The following is a 9,704-nucleotide window of genomic DNA, read 5'->3' on the forward strand; positions in this document are numbered from 1 at the left end:
ACTGGGTAGTTTAATTGCATGATTAAACACTTAGACCATAGAGATTTGTAATTTTCAAAAATCTGAGATCTTAGACTTTGAACAAATCGAAATTTGGAGATCTGATGGGTTCAGCTTTGCAAATCTGGATTGTTTGGTTCTTGTTGATAGAAAACTAGATTAGATTACATATCAGTGTGATGCGATCATGGAACCAGAGGCTGAACCGCGGGTCGCAGATCAGGTCATGGAGTAAGAGCTGGATGCGGCCTTGGTCATTCCGGACGGGCCAATGACAAGATCACGCACCAGGAGGTTAGCAGGAGCCGTTCAGAAGATACTTACCGAGCTCAGGAACCAGAATATGGAACCAGCTACAACCGAAGCCGTGACCCTTCTCACGTACCAGGGTACTTATTGACTTCGGCCTGGTATAGTTTTTGGTACTCTTTTTCCTTACATCCGGGTTTGTCCCAATGGGTTTAACGGGTGGGGTTTTAACGAGGTCAAAGCTATACCACCACACGGTCGCGGTTCAGTACGTGCTTGGTTTAAGGTCAGAAGCTCAAGGGTCATTTTCGCTGAAGCAGCTCAAGGGTTAGTCAAAGCTAGGCGAAGAGTCAGTCCAAGTTTTTAGTCAAACTCATTTATTTTCTTTGTAATTTCCTTTGCATGACCCTTGGTCTGATCCGCCCCTATATAAGGCAATAAGCCCTCTCATTTTAGTCATTCACTTTTCTTAATAAAATTTGAGACTTTTCTCCTTTGTTCTTTTGAGAACTTTGTTGATTCTCAGGTGGTTAGCCTAGAATTATTTTCGGTTTCAATCCATAGAACTTGACGCAGCCTTCGTCTGCAAAGTTTAAAGTTTTCATTTGTCGTAATCGGGGCTTAGGAATTTTTGGGAACCTAGTTCTCACGCCTTAACATCGTTTTACCGACGAGTTCTTTTATCTTTGTTCCACCCCTTTGTTTCAAGCTGTTCTTCGTGAGTTTGGGCCTAAGGATTTTCGGGAGTCTTCTTTCACGCCTTAGCAGCAGCTCCAAGAGTCGTTCCGAGTCAAGGATTTATCAACCCGCCGATCCAAGTGTGTGAAGTCCTTAGGGAGACGTATCAAGTGGTATCAGAGCCACACACTTGAAGAATTCGGTATTATCTTTCTTTTTGTCTCTTTAACTTCCGCCTTATCTCATCTTTTCTTTTGTAATTTTCCAGATTTATTTAAACAAAAAAAAATCTATAAAAAAAACGAAAATCAGTCAAAAAAAAAAGAAGAAAGATCTGTGAACTCAAAATTCTTTTCTTTCTTTCTTCTCTTTTTCTTCTTCATACTCGCTTGATTTTCCGATTTGGTTTTGGGTCTACATCGGTTTCGATTTAGTTCCTTTAAAACCGAGGAGAGTCTCTTGTGTGTGTGAGAATATTAAGAGTGCTGAGAGAAACACTGAGTGAAACACCAAGTGAGGAATTTTAATACTAACGTGTTTGTTCTTTTTGCGAGGTACCAACTTTTATGTCATTGGGTCCTTATTCAGACTCAGGTGGAGAGTGGAACTACTACACCTTTCGTGACGGGAACCACATTCGCTGGATCAATCCTGAAGAAATGGACACTAAACTTAAGAAAATCACCGAGCTGATGGAATGTATGAACCAACGAATGGATCGGCTGGAGATGCAGCCACGACAATCCGATGGAGAACGAAGTAATGGCCGAAACCGTGACGAACCAGACAATCTGAGGAGAGACCGCAACCAGGAGGAAGTCCTAAACAATCCCTTCTATGCAGACGGTTACCGCGATATCAACGAGGCGTTCGTCGTGATCGGGCAGAGCGACGCAGGCCAAACCATGGGTCCAACCGCGGTCGAGAGGAGCAACACCATGGACTATACCCTGCAGCCCGAGACCGTGAACAAGCTGACCCATATCAGGAGCCATACCGCAGACGAGAACTGCACAAACCAGATGCAGCCCGAGGCCGACCTGATAACGAACTTGGCGGGCTGAAGTTGCGAATACCGCCGTTTTACGGAAAGAACGATCCAGATGCTTACCTGGAGTGGGAGAAAAAGATTGAGATCGTGTTTGGTTGCCAGAATTTTACGGAGAAGAAGAAGATCAACCTGGCAGCTACAGAGTTCCACGGCTATGTTGTGGATTGGTGGGATCAGATCGTCACCAACCGGAGACGGAATGGGGATCAACCCATTGAGACATGGGATGAGATGGTGGGTTTAATGCGACGACGGTTTGTTCCGAGCTACTACAACCGGGAACTACACAACAAACTTTGGCGATTGACCCAGGGAACTAAAAACATTGAGGATTATTACCAGGACATGGAGCGGCTGATGCTGAAGGTTGACGTGGAAGAACCAGAAGATGCTACTATGGCGTGGTTCCTCAGCGGTATGAACCGAGACGTGCAGGATCGTATGGAGATGGAGACCTACCGGAGCTTGTCCGATATGTACCATAAGGCCATACTTGTGGAACAGCAGCTGAGGAGGAAAAGCACTGCCCGGTACAGATCCAGCTCACGGCCGACAAACCAAGCCATCCTTCCCGAACCGATGCCAAACCTAAGACCGAAATCTAAGCCGACTTCATCCACAGCCGATTGCAAAGGCAAGACTGAGGCTACACCGGTCAGGAACAGAGACATTGAGTGCTTCAAGTGCAGGGGCAAGGGGTACTGTGCTAACAAGTGTCCGAACCAGCAGGCCATGCTACTTCTTGAATCAGGGGAGATCATCACCGACGATGAAGAGGACACAGGACCGGTCTATGATAACGAGGAGGTACACGCAGCTGAGGGTGAGTTGCTTGTGTCCAGGCGTGTTCTTATTTCCCAAGAACTAGTTAGAGACGAGGAGCAGCAGAAGAACCTGTTCCATACCCGATGCGTGGTCATGGGTAAGGTTTGCAGTTTGGTGATCGATGGTGGGAGTTGTACCAATGTGGCGAGCCAAACCATGGTTGAGAAGCTGGGCCTAGAGACCGTGAAACACCCACAGCCTTACAGTTTGCGTGGCTAAACAATCAAAGGCAACTCAAGGTGACTAAGCAGGTATCGGTTCCTTTTTCCATTGGCCGCTATGAAGACGAAATTCTATGCGACGTGTTGCCTATGGAGGCCAGCCATATTTTGCTTGGTAGACCGTGGCAGTTTGATCACAAGACGGTCCATGACGGCTACACTAACAAGCACACCTTTGAGCATAAAGGCCGGAAGATCACACTTGCTCCTTTGTCACCGCGGGAAGTCTACCTTAATCAGCTCAAGATTGAGCAAAACAGCAAAGGTAAAAACGTACTGAGTGACCCCTCAAACACTTCTTCCACTAAAAATAAGAGTGAGGGAATGAGAAAAACCCAGCAAATGGCCTTTGAGAGTGAACCCGGGAGGTCAAACACTTCTTTATTTGTGAGGCCGAGTGAGATCAAGCATGCTATGCTTATGCAACCTTTTGTCTTACTTGTTTATAAGGAAGCTTTGGCTAGCACTACTGACCCTAAGCCGGCACTCACGAGCAGTATTTCTTCCGTTTTGCAGGACTTTTCCGATGTATTTCCGGAGGATGACGCAGGCGGCTTACCACCGATCTGAGGGATCGAACATCAGATCGATTTCGTGCCTGGTGCCTCACTGCCAAACCGTCCTGCTTACCGAACCAATCCAGTGGAGACTAAGGAGCGCAGCGGCAAGTTGACGAGCTTATGGCCAAGGGTTATATCTGGGAGAGTATGAGCCCCTGTGCTGTACCCGTGTTGCTGGTTCCAAATAATGATAGAACCTGGAGGATGTGCGTGGATTGTAGAGCCATCAACAACATAATAGTTAAGTATCGCCATCCCATTCCGAGGTTAGATGATATGTTAGACAAATTGCATGGGTCTTGCATATTTTCTAAGATTGATTTGAAAAGTGGATATCACCAGATCCGAATGAAGGAAGGTGATGAATGGAAAACGGCTTTTTCAAAACTAAGCACACTCTTTATGAGTGGCTAGTCATGCCCTTTAGTCTTACCAATGCAACTAGTACTTTCATGCGCCTGATGAACCATGTCCTTAGGTCTTTTATAGGTGTTTTCGTTGTAGTTTACTTCGATGATATTTTGATTTATAGCAAGACCTTAGAGGAACACGTTTTGCATTTAAGAAAGGTGTTAGATGTGCTTAGGCAAGAACGGCTGTTTGGAAATTTCAAGAAATGCTCTTTTTGTACGGATAACGTTGTCTTTTTAGGCTTTGTTGTGAGCTCGCAGGGCATTAAGGTCGATGAAGAAAAGATCAAGGCCATTTGGGATTGGCCGAGTCCAAAGACGGTTGGAGAAGTCAGGAGCTTTCACGGACTGGCTGGGTTCTATCGGCGGTTTGTCCAAAATTTCAGTACCATAGCCGCACTATTAACCGAGGTCATCGAAAAGGACGTGGGCTTCAGGTGAGAACAAGCTCAGGAGGACGCCTTCCAGCTTCTAAAACACAAGCTTACTCACGCACCCTTACTTGTCTTACCAGATTTCCTTAAAACCTTTGAAATTGAATGTGATGCATCTGGTGTAGGTATCGGGGCTATTCTGATGCAGGAAATGAAGCCGGTCACGTTCTTTACTGAGAAGCTGGGTGGAGCCGCTCTTAACTACCCAACCTATGACAAGGAGCTCTACACCTTGGTCCGTGCACTCCAAACGTGGCAACATTACCTCTGGCCGAAGGTGTTTGTGATTCACACGGATCACCAATCACTCAAGCATCTTAAGGGCCAGCAGAAGCTGAACAAGAGGCATGCCCGTTGGGTGGAGTTCGTAGAGATGTTTCCGTATGTGATCCAATACAAGCAAGGCAAGGAAAATGCGTGACCGATGCTTTGTCCGAGATACATGCTGATCTCTACCCTGGACGCCAAGGTCCTTGGTTTCGAACTGATTAAGGAAGCTTATGCTTCTGATCCAGATTTCCAGGGAGTTTACGAATCCTGTCTTAAGTTTGCTTTGGGAAAATATTTTTGGAATGATGATTATCTGTTTTATGAGAATCTCCAAGGTAAGTATGCTGTTAGTTCCAGTTTTAATGTTGCTGACCTTATCCCTTTTTTACCAAATGGAGCTGACTTGAGGACAAGTCCTTTTTAAGAGGGGGGGGATGATGCGATCATGGAACCAGAGGCTGAACCGCGGGTCGCAGATCAGGTCATGGAGCAGGAACCGGACGCGGCCTTGGTCATTCCAGACGGGCCAATGACGAGATCACGCACCAGGAGGTTAGCAGGAACCGTTCAGAAGATACTTACCGAGCTCAGGAACCAGAATATGGAACCAGCTACAACCGAAGCTGTGACCCTTCTCATGTACCAGGGTACTTACTGACTTCGACCTGGTATAGTTTTTGGTACTCTTTTTCCTTACATCCAGGTTTGTCCCAATGGGTTTACCGGGTGGGGTTTTAACGAAGTCAAAGGCTATACCACCACACGACCGCGGTTCAGTACGTGCTTTGTTCACGGTCAGAAGCTCAAGGGTCATTTTTGCTGAAGTAGCTCAAGGGTTAGTCAAAGCTAGGCGAAGAGTCAGTCCAATCTTTTAGTCAAACTCATTTATTTTCTTTGTAATTTCCTATGCATGACCCTTGGTCTGATCCACCCCTATATAAGGCGATGAACACTCTCATTTTAGTCATTCACTTTTCTTCATAAAATTTTGAGACTTTTCTCCTTTGTTCTTTTGAGAACTTTGTTGATTCTCAGGTGGTTAGCCTAGAATTATTTTCGGTTTATCAAGTTCAATCCATAGAACTTGACGCAGCCTTCGTCTGCAAAGTTTAAAGTTTTCGTTTGTCGTAATCGAGGCTTAGGGATTTTCGGGAACCTAGTTATCACGCCTTAACATCCTTTTACCAACGAGTTCTTTTATCTTTGTTCTACTCCCTTGTTTCAAGCTGTTCTTCGTGAGTTTGGGCCTAAAGATTTTCGGAAGTCTTCTCTCACGCCTTAGCATCTGCTCCAAGAGTCGTTTGGAGTCAAGGATTTATCAACCCGCCGATCCAAGTGTGTGAAGTCCTTAGGGAGATCGTATCAGAGTGAGCATAAACAACATCCTGATTCAGAAATCTCATGTGTTGAACATCAGTATATCGAACTTGACCAGAAATTCCTAGATTTTGTAATGTTTGATGCATTTACAGCTTGTTTGTCATGATAATGTGTTTGTAATATCTCTATAAACACCTTGTTCATAAAAATCAATACCAAAGCAGCTTGATTTATCCTTTGTCTCGAGAATCTCGTTTTTTGCAGATCATGGATCTCTCTCAAGTTCGACTGATTCGAACCAAGACGAGCCCTCATGCAAAAAATCTCCATTCGCAGGAGACGTATGATGCATTGAACGAGACACAACTGAGTGAAGATGAGCCTATATCCACCTTCATTACCGCACAAAGAAGAATCTTTTCAGGGAAGATTGAGCAGACCTCCACTCAGCTATCTTTCCCAAGAAGAGTCAAGCCTTCCTATAAGCCGAAAGTGAAGTTTGTTGGTAAAGCCATTGACCCAGACATCGATTACTTGGCACAGCTTGAGAAGCTGAAGATCAAGCCAACTCCAGCAATTGGCTACTCAACTCTTGAGATGATTGGAATCAGAGAAGATGTGATATGGTATCTTGATAGGCTTGGATTGAGATCATTCATGGAGTAGAATTTTCAGACCTATGAGAACCACACTAAGGAGTTCCTTGCATCAGCAACTTTGAGCTACAAGAAGAGAGCTACTCCTAGAGCTCTAGATGGCACACTCTCCTTCTCTATTGGAGGTCATCCTTACTCTCTTACCATCTTAGAGATATGTGATGCTTTGAAGTTGCCTTATTGTGATGAGATTGCATTGGAGAAGGATCTAGATGAGGATCTTTGGAAGCTAATGGGTTATGGAGTTTTATGATAAAGGAAGGTCCAAGGCATCATTAATCTCTCATCCTGCTGTTCGCTATGTTCATAAGCTACTAGCACATACTGTGTTTTCACGAGCCAATCAAGCGAATGTTCTTAAGCCAGAGTTGGTGACACTACAGCTACCATTCGCAGATCACCCCAGGTTTCCTTGCTTTGCTTGTATCATTGCAAGGAACCTAGTGAAAGTTAAGCATGAGATGCTTACATCTGATTGTCAAGACTAGTCACCAGCTTTGGGAGCATCATCATTTCGCTTATGATAGCAGCAGGAGTTGATTTTTCAGCTGAGACACCTCTTAGAGAGGATTGGTTTGATCTTTCTCAGTTCTCTAGAGACAGGACTATCACCAGTGCCAAGATGGACCCAATTGGATTTGCTTACAAGTTTTCCACCAGTTCCACCGAGTACAGGGTACTACTACCATCGGATTCAATGCCCCGTCTCCGAGATGGTTCAGACCCAGGATGGAAACCAAAGACTAGCGACTTCCTACCATCTTTGCCACTCTTACCTCTGACCATGAAGCAATTTCTGGCTGCAGAAGCCAAGAGAGAGGTAGCTGCAAACAGCAGGAGACTTCAGCCTGCACCATCTTCATTCAGAGCCAGTTCTTCTCATTTCAGAGCATCCACTAGGAGTGATGCAGACTTTGCAGCTTTGAAGAAGAAGCTTGACCAGCAAGAGAAGATCAACAGGAGCATGAAGAGACTACTGAAGAGCCGTCGGTCTGATGAGTCCTCATCTACAAAGACAAATGACAGCCATGAGACATAGGCGCCTAACCATCACCACCTCATACCCACGTATCTATCACCATTTTCTTTTCTTTTATTTTTGACTCTTTTGCTTTCATTTCACCATTTTCTCACCAACTTTTTCACATTGGGGACAGTGTGATTTTAGTCTGGGAGAGGATGTCTATCCGTACTAATATATTTTTCTTTGTTTTTTTATCTTTTTCTGCAATTTTTAAAATTTTCAATGCTTATTAAAAGACCTTGAGTATTTTTCAGGAGTTTTGACACAAAACTATGATGAGTAAGACCTATGTGCTTCTAGACTTTTCGTGCTTCCTAAGACTCTACATCCAAAGGCGGTTTCCTCTTTCAAAAAAAAACGAAAAAAGAGAAAAAGAATGAAAGGAAAGGAAACTAAAAGCCTAAAGAGTATAGGGTAGCCGAAATTATTTGAAGCAAAAGGCTGCAAGTATTCATTTGTGAGCATTGGTTTTAAGATCTGGACAAAAACCTAAGTCTGGGGGAGTTATGAGGAGAACCTGAAGAAGAGAGATCAAGAATCTTAAAGCAAGCAGAATGTGACTGGAAACTGTGGATATCAACAGCTCCACCCTCTCTTGCTGTTTTGCATAATGTCTTGTCTCTCCAGAAAAAGTAACTATAAACACTAAAAGCCTCACCTTCGAAACAGCCATTTTGAATACCTAGCCTTGATTGCATTGCTAAACTCCTTTTGATGAGAACCACTAGAACTTATAAATGAATGTTAAGAGCTAGTTGACTGAAGGATAGGTTTAAGTGTGTAGACTTTCGCATGACGGATCAACGGACTAGTTATGCTTGTGCTTTGGTGAGAATTTCCTAAACTATCTTTGACTTGAGCATAATGACTAACTCCAGTATAGAAGCATGGTCTCTGAGATTTTTTTAGTTCCTGCAACTTTCAAACCTCTTTTCCAGGTTCAGATCTTTGGTTTTGTTTGAGGACAAACAAAGGTTTAAGTCTGGGGGAGTTGATAACACCTGATTGTGACCATTTTTATGGATCACTTTCAATATCTTATTCAGGTGTTTTTATTCAGTTTTAAAGGGTTTATAAGTGTTTTCCATGTTTTTTAGTTTTAAAAGACTTTTCAGGAAACTTGGGACTTTGGAGTGCATTTGGAGCAAAAGTACATTTTTGATAAATTCAGGCCGTCAGAAGTTTGGCAATCAATGAAGACCTGCTCACCGTCTGATCATCCCCAAATTTGGAGACATTATATAGGAGACAACCAGATTTCTAACACACTTGGAATCAAAGCAATCCAACGGTTAGATCTCAAGATATCATCAATGCACTAAGGGCCGATCAACACAAGCCCAGTCAAGCACAAGTGCTTTCACCCGCGGCCAGCCTTCTTCCCACCGCGGCTCAAGAGGTTTCACCCCTGGTGGACCTATGTCCGAACCTCAGGAGCCCAACTCAGGCCCAAGACACTTCCTGCACCCGTTTTACAAGCCCTAGATGCCTAAGACTTGGAGAAACACTATAAATACTCATTTTTAGGTCTTTTGTAAGAGAGCCTCTTTCTTCTCTTTGAGAGAGAACTCATCTGTAGTTTTAGGTTTTATTTTTATGCAATTGTAGAAGCTCTCCATCGCCATACTGTCTTCAATAAGAGAAGTTTTTCTGCAACTTTATTCTTTTACTTTTCTTCTTCTTAGTTCTAAATCGATGATGATGTCTACCTCAGCGATGTCTGAGTAGTCACCTAGTTTATTGAAAGGGTAATCCAAAGGGACCCCATGTTCGAATGACATCTAGGTTTTTAGGAAAAAAGAATTTTGATTTTTAAGATGATTCTCCCATTCATCCAAATCTCAAAGCGGTAATTCTGGATCGATCACCCAGAATCCGATCCTAGGTTTAATCCGAGCCACGAGAGTGTTGTATATGGGTTGTCTGAACTGGATCTTATGGGCGTCCCCGTCGTAGGAGACGAAAGCTACCTACGGAGGATACGTAAGCAGAGATGGATTCTGATC

Source organism: Eutrema salsugineum, unplaced genomic scaffold, assembly GCF_000478725.1.
Source record: "Eutrema salsugineum unplaced genomic scaffold, Eutsalg1_0 scaffold_7, whole genome shotgun sequence".
Taxonomy (NCBI): Eukaryota; Viridiplantae; Streptophyta; class Magnoliopsida; order Brassicales; family Brassicaceae; genus Eutrema; species Eutrema salsugineum.